Source organism: Carassius carassius, chromosome 9 (assembly GCF_963082965.1).
Source record: "Carassius carassius chromosome 9, fCarCar2.1, whole genome shotgun sequence".
NCBI lineage: Eukaryota > Metazoa > Chordata > Actinopteri > Cypriniformes > Cyprinidae > Carassius > Carassius carassius.
In genome coordinates this window covers 33691978-33704606 of record NC_081763.1, presented here as the reverse complement: position 1 = coordinate 33704606, position 12629 = coordinate 33691978, and positions in this window count along the sequence as shown.

Genomic DNA, 12629 nt, shown 5'->3' with positions numbered 1-12629 from the left:
AATGCTGGAGATTGATGTCACTGACATTGTATGATTGGCTGAGGTCCCTCACAAGATCCAAGTTATGCTTTTATTTACCCAATGGTAAATAATACAGGCCCTCTCATCTCCCAATAAGACTTTGGCTGCATCAAAACCACATTTTCAGCCGGTAGGTACCTATTTTCAAGTACTTATTTAAAGTTCAATTTCAGAATAAAATTGTCATTACTCACCTTCCAGTTGCTCCAAACCCGCAGGAGGAACTTTCTTCTGTTGAACACAAAAAATATATATATTTTGAAAAATGTTGGTATTTGAACAGTTGATGGGCACCACTCCTACAGGTTTGGAACAGAAGTGGAATGTGAGTAAATGACATAATTTTAATTCTAAATGTAAACCACTCCTTTAACAAGCACTAAAAGTGTATCATAATACAGCCTGAATGTGTTGAGTATAAACGATGTCATAAGCTGTGCTGCATTTTTTGTTATATCTGTGAAATGATTTGTATTTATTATGATGTCAGACCTGGAGAACTGCATGGCTGCACTCACACAGTCAGAGTTTAAGCTGTCAGCTGGATTTACTATCAGGAGTGTTACTGTAGCGAAGAACTACAGGATACTGTTAGGGCTAGCTTGAATCGCAGTGAACCAGGTGTGCTTTTCAGAATACCACAGAGAGAAGTATCAGTTTTAACAAGTTTATTATCACAGATGTGACATGATCAACTCATGCACATCAGTCCATACAAGAAACTTGAGGGCTGCAGTGGACACAGGGTGATAGTGACATGGATGGACTCTGGGACCACTGCAGATGAGCATACACTGGTTGCTGAAAATGATGGGAGGTGTGAGACAATTAAAGGGTAAACTTAAAGGGATAGTTCACCCGAAAGTTATTTATGTCATTAATGACTCAACCTCATGTTCCAAACCAGTGAGACATCCGTTCATCTTTGGAACACAGTTTAAGCTATTAACTTTTTTAATGTGGCTGACACTCCCTATGAGTTCAAACAAACCAATATCCCAGAGTAATTAATTTACTCAAACAGTACACTGACTCAACTGCTGTGAAGAGAGAACTGAAGATGAACACCGAGCCGAGCCAGATTTGGAACGACATGAGGGTGAGTCATTAATGGCATAATTTTCCTTTTTGGGTGAACCATCCCTTTAAGCACACTTTACTTATATATTTTAAATGAAGATTTCTCTAGCAAGAATTCAATTACATTTGTTGTTCTCCTGGCAAGTGCAACTCCAGTGAGTTCCAGGTGTCTGCAGTTTTCTCCAGCTACTGCCGTTCCTGTTTAGTAGAACACTTTGGCTGTGTGGTCTCGGTGCTTTAGATCAGAGCGTCCGGATCATGGAGCCAGCGCTTATATGTGTGCAATTGGTTCAGTTTTCCCGTTGGACTTATTTCAGGTTTAACTTTAGGATTTGAGTTATGATGTTGCTGTTACATGAAACTTTTTGACTTTTGTGACCATAACAGACCACAACAGTAGTGCATTTAGTTTAACAAATTTTAGAGACATGTTACATTCCAACACTGTTGTTTCATATTTTCAGGTGTTCAACATGCTCCCGCACGACACCAAATCACCGCAAAAGCAATCCAAAAGCATAAAGCATAGTCGTTTACTTTCCGATCACTCCCGCTGCACACCGACCTGTCCATGCAGTGCCAATGCAGCATGAACAAGCCGCAACGCACAATGAGCAATGGTGGGCGTTGCATTGCTATTGATGTTAATGGCTTTGTAAATCTACATCAGCATACACAAATTTAACGTGTTAGTTTTGCTATTTCAAAAATAGCAGTCATTTCAAAAATGGTTTAAAGCTGGAGCATTGTGTCTCGAAAGACATAGGACATGAACTAGGCTCTTGGTCTGAACCAGTACTCAAACTGCCTTGGTGCAAAAGGGGTATGTGAGGTGTTACTCGATATAGGACTGCACGATAATGGTTATACCTGGTAACCACAATTGTTGTCATTTTGATATTTATATTTACATTTCATCTGAACTCATGTAAGTACAAATCAACAGAATGACAATTGACATGTATGGTTTATTTGACCATCTAGTTTCCTGGTAATATTAAGCCAAATTATATAAATCATAAATTAACACACTATATTATTAAAACCAGCTTTTCTCAAAAGCAAAAAAAAACAAAAAAAAACAATACAATTCCAAATAATAACTCCAACAATTCCAAATTATTACTTTCTTTTCTATTAAAACAACAAAAACTTTGTATTGTTACAAAGGTTGTGTCTATTCAACAACATTAAAGAGAAAAGCTCAGATTGAGGGGGATTTGATTGCTTGGTGCCTAGCAACCACAACCATGAAAGCTTGTGGAGGCTGTTTTTTTTTATTAACTGAGAGGCAAACATAATCAATTAAAATGCAATTCAGCATGTATCCTTACTCACTTCCTGTCTGTACTACTGGATCTGTAAATGTGATGATCCAAGTGTCAACAAGAGGATGCACTGATATAGTCACTCGAAGTCTACTTGTCCTGGTCTGTGTGTTTACCAGATTTCTGCATAATGGTCTGCAGGAAACTTTGTTGACATTTCATACAAATGTGATCCAGGGATCAGCCAGATTCTCCATTTCAGTCCTTGGTTAAGTGATGCATTTAAGGGGAAAGAAACACTGTGACATTTATCAGAATAACTTGGGCTTTTATTGTGGTTTTGTTTTTTGTTTTTGGCTCGACCTCTTCTATTTCTTGCTCTCATAGGGGACATAATGGGCCATGTGCTGAAGTATCTTAATGGATTTTTATGGATGCCATATGGCTGAGGAGAACACAAAATTTCCAATACTTATATGCTGCAGTATTTATAAGTCATGGCACAGTTCACCGCAGCCATCTAGCAGACCTCCATTGGTTACCTTCAAAGAGGTGTGGATGACAATCTTTTTTCATTACTTGGGAGACTAAATCCCAAGGACATTAATTTCTTCTCTTCTCACTGGAGCATGTCAGGCTATCCACTTATGTAGTCTTTGACCTAAATAAGATATCAAGGACAGCTGAACTGCAAGCATAGTGATGGTTCATACAGCACATTTAGTTACGATGAATTGAACACGTGATGAGTTTCATGCTGTTTTTCTAGTCTTGTGTATCATCCATTGTGGCATGTTTGTATGTTCACTTTGTCAATAAATTTCCTCCATGGCCAGGTTGACTGGTTTTGATATTTTTATATTTTGGCCTAGCAAGGAGTTTCATCTTCATTTATCCAAATGTCCTTCAGAGTGCAAAGGATTGGTTGATCGGCAGGCAGGGTTCAGATAGTTTTTTTTATGCAGCAGGGGACAGCAGTACCACTATGCAATGAAGGTGGTTACGTTCAATTCAAGTTTATTTTTATAGCGCTTTTTACAATACAAATCGTTACAAAGCAACTTTATAGAAAATTACATTTCTACAATATTTAGTTGTAGCTTATAAGTGGTGACTGTCCGTTTATGTTCATATGACAGGGTTTTTCAGAAAAAATAATACAAGACGTAGTCAGCCAGACGATGAACATTATTAACAGCAATTATTATATGATGCAGTCACACTTGTAGCAATATTTGTTAGCTCTTTTTGTTGATTCAGGGTTAGCATCATCTGAGGTCCTCTGAGGGTCAGCATCATCTCTTCTCATGTGTTCTGGATCCAGACTGGAGCTTGTGTAAATCCTAGTTACCAAAACATAGAAACAAATAGAGACATCTTTAGCATAGCTGCTGTTCCAACAAAGTAAAATGAATTAGTTTAACCCAAGCTAAAGAATAAGAGTGTGCATTTATCAGATACAACTGCAGTCACAATTTAAGAGATACATTATTCAAATGCTTGGTGAACGAGATGCGTTTTTAATCTAGATTTAAACAGAGAGAGTGTTTCTGAACCTGAACATTATCAGAAAGGCTATTCCAGAGTTTGGGAGCCAAATGTGAGAAAGCTTCTACCTCCTTTAGTGGACTTTGCTATCCTAGGAACTACCAAAAGTCCAGCGTTTTGTGACCTTAGGGAGCGTGATGGGTTGTAACGTGGTATAAGGTTAGTTACTGTAGGTACGCTGGAGCTAAACCATTTAGGGCCTTATAGGTAAGTAATGATAATTTGTAACTGATACAGAACTTAATAGGTAGCCAGTGCAGAGACTTAAAAATTGGGGTAATATGATCATATTTTCTTGACCTGGTAAGGACTCTAGCTGCTGCATTTTGGACTACCTGTAGCTTGTTTATTGAAGATGCAGGACAACCACCTAGAAGTGCATTACAATAGTCCAGTCTAGAGGTCATGAATGCATGGACTAGCTTTTCTGCATCAGAAACAGATAACATGTTTTGTAGCTTGGCAATGTTTCTTCAAATGTGCCATAACCAATGGTTTAAAGGGCTGAGCTGTTATTCTAAATCAATATACTGGTGTATTTTGGGTTTGAGTTGGTGATAATGTGACTATGAGCGTCAACATCACTGCTTGAACTCGATGTCCCTGTCATAGTAAAAACATCTCTAGTAGAGTTACTTACTTTGTCTTGCTTGAGGCCTGTCATTGGGAATCTGGGAAACACTTACACAACGGCTCTGCTCACCTACACCTTCAGTCTGGCTGGAGAGACCAGCACTCGAGCACGGCTTTTAAATGCCTTGAACAACTGCTAACCGCATTGTCAACTGGCTCGTGGCCCAGCAGAATCCCTATGGAGGCTGGTTTTCTCTACCCAGGTGACTCTGACTACCAAACGTGAAAATAAACCATGGCAAATATTATAACAGTGAAATTCCTAGTAATTCCACTAATTCCAAAATTGCACTAGTCTATTTCAGAATGAGCTTTATTGCCAGGTATGTTCACACATACGAGGAATTTGTTTTTGTGACAGAGCTCCGCAGTGCAACATAACAGCGACAGAACAAAAAACACAATAAGGAATAAAAAATACAAAAAAATACAAATAGGTGGGTAAGGATTGACAATATACAAATTGACAATGTATGGCAGGTATATTAAAAAGAGCATTTATGTATGTACATGTATATTATGTGGAAAAATTGTAACTGTACGCTAAGTATGTGTGTTTGGATAAATAAGTGTATGTGTATATAAATATAAATATAAGTAGTATAGTGTGTTCCATGTATGTACATGTATATTATGTGCAAAAGATTTACGTGTACGCTAAGTATGTGTGTTGGATAAAAAGTGTAGTGTATATAAATATAAATAGTGTAGTGTGTCCCACAGTTATTATCAGCTGTTCATAAGATGGATTGCCTGAGGGAAGAAACTGTTCCTGTGTCTGGTCGTTCTGGTGCTCAGTGCTCTGTAGCGTCGACCAGATGGCAACAGTTCAAAGAGGGAGTGTGCTGGATGTGAGGGGTCCAGAGTGATTTTAACAGCCCTTTTGCTCACTCTGGATAAGTACAGTTCTTGAATAGATGGGAGGGTTGTACCGATAATTCGCTCAGCAGTCCGGACTACCCTCTGTAGTCTTCTGAGGTCTGATTTAGAAGCTGAGCTGAACCAGACAGTTACTGAAGTGCAGAGGATGGATTCGATGATGGTGGAGTAGAACTGTTTCAGCAGATCCTGTGGCAGGTTAAACTTCCTCAGCTGGCGAAGGAAGTACAACCTCTGCTGGGCCTTTTTCACAATGGAGTCAATGTGAATGTCCCACTTCAGGTCCTGAGAGATAGTGGTGCCCAGGAACCTGAATGACTCCACTGCAGTCACAGTGCTGTTCATGATGGTGAGTGGGGGGAGTGCAGGGGGGTTTCTCCTGAAGTCCACGATCATCTCCACTGTTTTGAGCGTGTTAAGCTCCAGGTTGTTGAGACTGCACCAGACAGCCAGCTCTTTAACCTCCTGTCTGTAAGCAGACTCGTCACCGTCCTGAATGAGGCCGATGAGTGTGGTGTCATCTGCAAACTTCAGGAGCTTGACAGAGGGGTCCTTAGATGTGCAGTCATTAGTGTACAGGGAGAAGAGCAGTGGGGAGAGAACACAGCCCTGGGGAGCTCCGGTGCTGATTGTACGGGTGCTGGATGTGTATTTTCCCAGCCTCACTAGCTGCTGCCTGTCTGTCAGGAAGCTGTTGATCCACTGACAGACGGAGGTGGGCACGAAGAGCTGAGTTAGTTTGGGCAGGAGGAGGTTTGGGATGATCGTGTTGAAGGCAGAGCTGAAGTCCACAAACAGGATCCTCACATAGGTCCCCGGTCTGTCTAGGTGTTGCAGAACATAATGCAGTCCGATGTTTACTGCATCGTCCACAGACCTGTTTGCTCTGTAGGCAAACTGAAGAGGATCCAGCAAGGGTCCAGTGATGTCCTTCAGGTGGGCCAGCACCAGTTTTTCAAATGACTTCATGACTACAGACGTTAGAGCCACAGGCCTGTAGTCATTTAGTCCTGTAATTTTGGATTTCTTTGGGATGGGGATGATGGTGGAGCGTTTGAAGCATGAAGGGACTTCGCACAGCTCCAGCGATCTGTTGAAGATCTTTGTGAAGATGGGGGCCAGCTGGTCAGCACAGGATTTCAGACAGGCTGGTGTAACACAATCTGGGCCTGGTGCTTTTTTCCTTTTCTGCTTCCTGAAGACCTGGCGCACCGCATCCTCGCTGATCTGTATTGCAGGTGTGGGGGAGAGGGGGGATGCAGGAGGTGTGAATGGTGAGAGCGCTTGATTGGAGAGGTGTTCAGGGTGGGTTGCAGGAGTTGTGAGTGGTGTGAACAGTTGTTTGGAGAGGCATTCAGGGTTGGTTGCAGGAGTTGTGAATGGTGAGAGCGGTTGATTGGAGAGGTGATCAGGATGGGTTGCAGGAGCTGTGAATGGTGTGAACGGTTGTTTGGAGAGGCATTCAGGGTTGGTTGCAGGAGCTGTGAATGGTGTGAACGTTTGTTTGGAGAGGCATTCAGGGTTGGTTGCAGGAGTTGTTATTGGTGTGAACGGTTGTGTGGAGAGGTGTTCAGGGCAGGTGATGGGTGTTCTTTCAAACCTGCAGTAAAACTCGTTCAGATCGTCTGCCAGTCGTTGATTTTCCACAGTGCTGGGGGGTGGTGTCTTGTAATCTTGTAATTTCTCTATCAAAGGGGTTATATGATGTTGCAGAAAATAACATTATTTTGTGTTTTTGGTGTAATGAAATGTTTATGCAGTTTAAGGTTAAAAAACTAATTATTTTCCACATACTGTACAATATTGTTGCTCCCCTATGCCCCACCTTTCTGAAACAAGTTCTTAAAAGCGAGGTTTGCTCTGATTGCCCAGCTATCCTGTGTGTTGTGATTGGCTGAATATCTCAAGTGTGTGATGGAAATGTTACGCCCCTTGGCATACTATGATGCTTTGTCCTGGCCACAGCGACAGTACAAAAACATTAAAAGCCATTATAAATGAGGCATTTGTTGCATCCAGTGGGGACATAATTACTGATTATAATGACTTATACTTTCTTTTTACGTGTTAGGTTGCATCGTGCCATCCATCCATCCATCTTCTTCCGCTTATCCGGGGCCGGGTCGCGGGGGCAGCAGTCTAAGCAGAGAACCCCAGACTTCCCTCTCCCTAGACGCTTCCTCCAGCTCTTCTGGGGGGACACCGAGGCGTTCCCAGGCCAGCCGGGAGACATAGTCTCTCCAGCGTGTCCTAGGTCTTCCCCGTGGTCTCCTCCCAGTGGGACGCGCCCGGAACACCTTCCCGGGAAGGCGTCCAGGAGGCATCCGGAACAGATGCCTGAGCCACCTCAGCTGACCCCTCTCGATGTGGAGGAGCAGCGGCTCTACTCTGAGCCCCTCCTAGGTGACTGAGCTTCTCACCCTATCTCTAAGGGATCGCCCAGCCACCCTGCGGAGAAAGCTCATTTCGGCCGCCTGTATCCGGGATCTTGTCCTTTCGGTCATGACCCAAAGCTCATGACCATAGGTGAGAGTAGGAACGTAGATTGACCGGTAAATCGAGGGCTTCGCCTTGCGGCTCAGCTCTTTCTTCACCACGACAGACCGGTACATCGACCGCATTACTGCAGAAGCTGCACCGATCCGTCTGTCAATCTCCCGTTCCATCCTCTCCTCACTCGTGAACAAGACCCCAAGATACTTAAACACCTCCACTTGAGGCAGGAATTCTCCACCAACCTGAAGAGGGCAAGCCACCCTTTTCCGACTGAGGACCATGGCCTCGGATTTGGAGGTGCTGATTCTCATCCCAGCTGCTTCACACTCTGCTGCAAACCGTCCCAGTGCATGCTGAAGGTCCTGGTTTGATGAGGCACTTGATGCATCGTGCCACATAAACATAAAGCTATGTCTGCATTTGTCATCAGAGAAATGACAAACAACAAGTGCTACTCTACACTGCTCAAAACTCACGTTTGAAACATCAGTGGCAAATTCTTTAAATATTTAAAAGTACTTACAGTCTATGAGTCAGAACAGTCGGTATGTGGTCTAATCTGTAGTGTGCCTGTAGCTTTCTCTATTTCAGTTTTATCACGTGATAGAATGTCTGAGGCCATCTCAAGCCGAAGGACAAACTCATCTAATCTGCGGCCTATTAAGCATCAAACTAAAATTGATGTAAAGACACAAAGCACAGCCATCAAATTAGCATCTTTAAACATTCGCTCACTAAAAAATAAATCATTTCTAATCAATGACTTTATAACCACAAACAATCTGGATTTTATGTTTCTAACTTCACTTACATGAGTGTTTGCAGGACTGTTAGGAGAGGTGGGGGTGTAGCTGCTCTATTTAAAGGGGTCTATCAATGCAAGCAAGTGTCATGTGGTCAGTACTTGTCTTTTGAATATCTAGGGAATGTGCTGAAAGGTGCTCCACGCATTCTGCTATTGCAGGGGATTTTAATATTCACATAGATAATTCAGAAAACAAAACTACAAAAGAAATGATAATGGTTCTAAACACTTTTGACTTGACTCAGCATGTGCATGGACCCACACACAAAGGTGGACACACTCTAGACTTAATCATCAGTAAGGGTCTAAACATTTCATCCATTGTTATTAAGAACATATTTTCTTTGATATTTTGATGTCTGCTACAACTGAATCTAGATCGGTCTCTGTCAGAAGGAGATGCATTAACGAGAACAAAAGTGTACTATTTATGGAGGCTATATCTTTAACACCAAGAATTTCTGCAGACTCTGTTGATATTCTCCTTGATTCATTCAACTCAAAGTTAAGAATGTTATTGATGATATTGCTCCAATAATAATCAGTAAGAAAACAAACAGACAGAAATCAGTTTGGAGAAGATCAACAGCAGTTCAGACTATGAAAAGACAATGCAGAAAAGCAGAGCGGATGTGGCGGAAGACAAAACTTGAAATTCACTATAGCATCTATAAAGACAGCCTTCATGCTTTTAATGTGAAACTAGCCACAGCTAGACAGAATTTCTTCTCAAACCTTATAAACAGTAACTTAAATAACACTCGTACTCTTTTTGCCACCGTTGAGAGACTGACAAACCCCCCCAAGTCAGATTCCCAGTGAAATGCTATCAGACAGCAAATGCAATGAGTTTGCATCCTTCTTTTCTGAGAAGATCATCAATATCAGGAAGGTGATTAGCACATCCTCAAGAGGTCAGACAGATTAGGCCACAATATCAAAAAGATACTATGTTGATTTTTGAAGCAATTGATAGCAAAATTCTGGAAGACATAGAGCAGCACCTAAAATCGTCAACCTGCTATCTTGACACACTTCCCACTTCTTTTTTCAAAAATGTGGTTAACTGCTTAGAAGCAGATCTTTTAGAAGTGGTGAACGCCTCACTTCTTTCTGGGACATTTCCAAACTCCTTAAAAAATGCAGTTGAAAAAATTCTAGACCAATATCTAATCTTCCTTTTATAGGTAAAATTATAGAAAAGGTCGTTTTTAATCAGCTGAACAAATACTTAAACTCAAATGGATACCTGGACAATTTTCAATCTGGTTTTCGACCGCATCACAGCACAGAGGCAGCACTCATTAAGATAATAAATGATATTCGCTTAAATTGTGACTCTGGCAAAATATCGGTGCTGGTATTGCTAGATCTCAGTGCTGCGTTTGACAATGTCGATCATAACATGCTACTAGAGAGACTGGAAAACTGGGTCGGGCTTTCTGGGATGGTACTCAAATGGTTCAGGTCATACTTAGAAGGGAGAGGCTATTATGTGAGTCTAGGAGAGCATAAGTCTAAGTGGACGTCCATGACATGCGGAGTCCCACAAGGGTCAATTCTTGCACCACTCTTGTTTAGCCTGTATATGCTCCCACTAAGTCAAATAATGAGAAAGAACCAAATTGCCTATCACAGCTATGCTGATGATACCCAGATTTACCTAGCCTTATCTCCAAATGACTACAGCCCAATTGACTCCCTATGCCAATGCATTGATGAAATTATTAGTTGGATGTGCCAGAACTTTCTTCAGTTAAACAAGGAAAGAACTGAAGTCATTGCATTTGCAAACAAAGATGAAGTGTTCAAGGTGAATGCATACCTTAGCTCTAGGGGTCAAACAACTAAAAATCATGTCAGGAATCTTGGTGTGATTCTGGAGACAGACCTTAGTTTCAGTAGTCATGTCAAAGCAGTAACTAAATCAGCATACTATCATTTAAAAAACATTGCAAGAATTAGATCTTTTGTTTCCAGCCAAGACTTGGAGAAAATTGTTCATGCCTTTATCACCAGCAGGGTGGACTATTGTAATGGGCTCCTCACCGGCCTTCCCAAAAAGACCATTAGACAGCTGCAGCTCATCCAGAACGCTGTTGCCAGGATTCTGACTAGAACCAGAAAATCTGAGCATATCACACCAGTCCTCAGGTCCTTACACTGGCTTCCAGTTACATTTAGGATTGATTTTAAAGTACTTTTACTAGTATTTAAGTCACTAAATGATCTAGGCCCGAAATATATTTCAGATATGCTCACTGAATATAAGCCTAACAGAGCACTCAGATCATTAAGATCGAGTCAGTTAGAAATACCAAGGGTTCACACAAAACAAGGGGAGTCCTCCTTTAGTTACTATGCCGCCCGCAGTTGGAATCAGCTTCCAGAAGAGATCAGATGTGCTAAAACACTAGTCACATTTAAATCTAGACTTAAAACTCATCTGTTTAGCTGTGCTTTTATTGAATGAGCACTGTGCAATGTCCGAACTGATTACAATATATATTTTCACTGTTTTTTTTTTTTTGTATTTTATTTTATGTAAAATCATTTTCTAACTGTTTTAAATTCATTTTAATTAATTAAATTTTTAATCATTTTAATCAAATTGCTTGTTTTATTCTTGTTATTGTTTTTCTTCATTATTATTTTACTTTCTTTTATGTAAAGCACTTTGAATTACCATTGTGTACGAAATGTGCTATATAAATAAACTTGCCTTGCCTTGCCTTGCCTAATCTCTTAGGATCAGGAAATTGTCCTCTACAAAATGTACTGCACACATTTGAATATTTGGGTTGAACTGTTCTGGAACAGTGTTGTAAAAACAGCTTAACCACTGATTTCTAGTCATGTCCTCTTTTGGATGGCCAAACAAAGTATTTTTGTTTTCGCAATGAAACACTCCAAAGAGAAAGGACTACTTTACATCTGGCCTCCTTCCCAGTGTACCGCCAAAGCTGCAATATTTGCATTAATCATTGTTTTTTTTGGCTAAAGGTTGCATGCATATGTATGCGTAGATGCCTCATTAGTGAATCTATGGGCTAATACACGCAAGCCATCCACAATATTGGAAAGGTCAACTTGAGGTCATTCGCCATAAGGAATATTCAACTGGCATTGTCACCTGTGAAAGGTTTCTCTTTTTTAATCAAGAATTTAAATCCCTGCAGTTTTTACAATAATCTGTTCACAGAACTGTGGCATCTTCAAATATTTTAGTAAATTACAAAGTTGACTGTTGTAAGATGGCAGGCGTGTCTCTATGCTTGGAGCGGTTGAATGAGGCATTTACTGAATCAGACTATAGAAAATTGATTGGACCAAATTTATTTTGCACACTTGATTTAATGTTTCAGAATTAGTCAAATTAATGAAGCACATGTTGTCCACGGTCAAGAGAGTGTGAGTGTGTTTCACCACTGCAGTGAGAAATTGCCACCTAAGCTGTTCACGGACTGAAACAAACACCCGATCCATCGGACACATCTTCAAAAAGAAGAACCAGCCACTGATCAGATACATTGGTCTTAAAAAAACAACAACCCACACACCTTTAATTTCATCCATGACACTTAACTTTCAGTATTGGACTGAATGAACCAATCACAGCTGCAGTGCTACTTTATGGTAAAGTATTCTGATTTCATTATGGCATGAAACTGCATTTGGTACGTAGTTAAACTGGATTATGCAAAAAGACAAAATTTGTACAAGCTTTAAAAAAAAAATAATAATAATAATAACCCCCACACATACTGCAAGTGAACTGCAAGTGGCAGTGAAAGAGGCAAACAATGACTAGTTAAGAGTTTATTCATGCATCCTATAGCCAGAAATGAAGCACGATCATGGACAGGGAGGCATATAACAGGGAATTCAACAAGCACGAG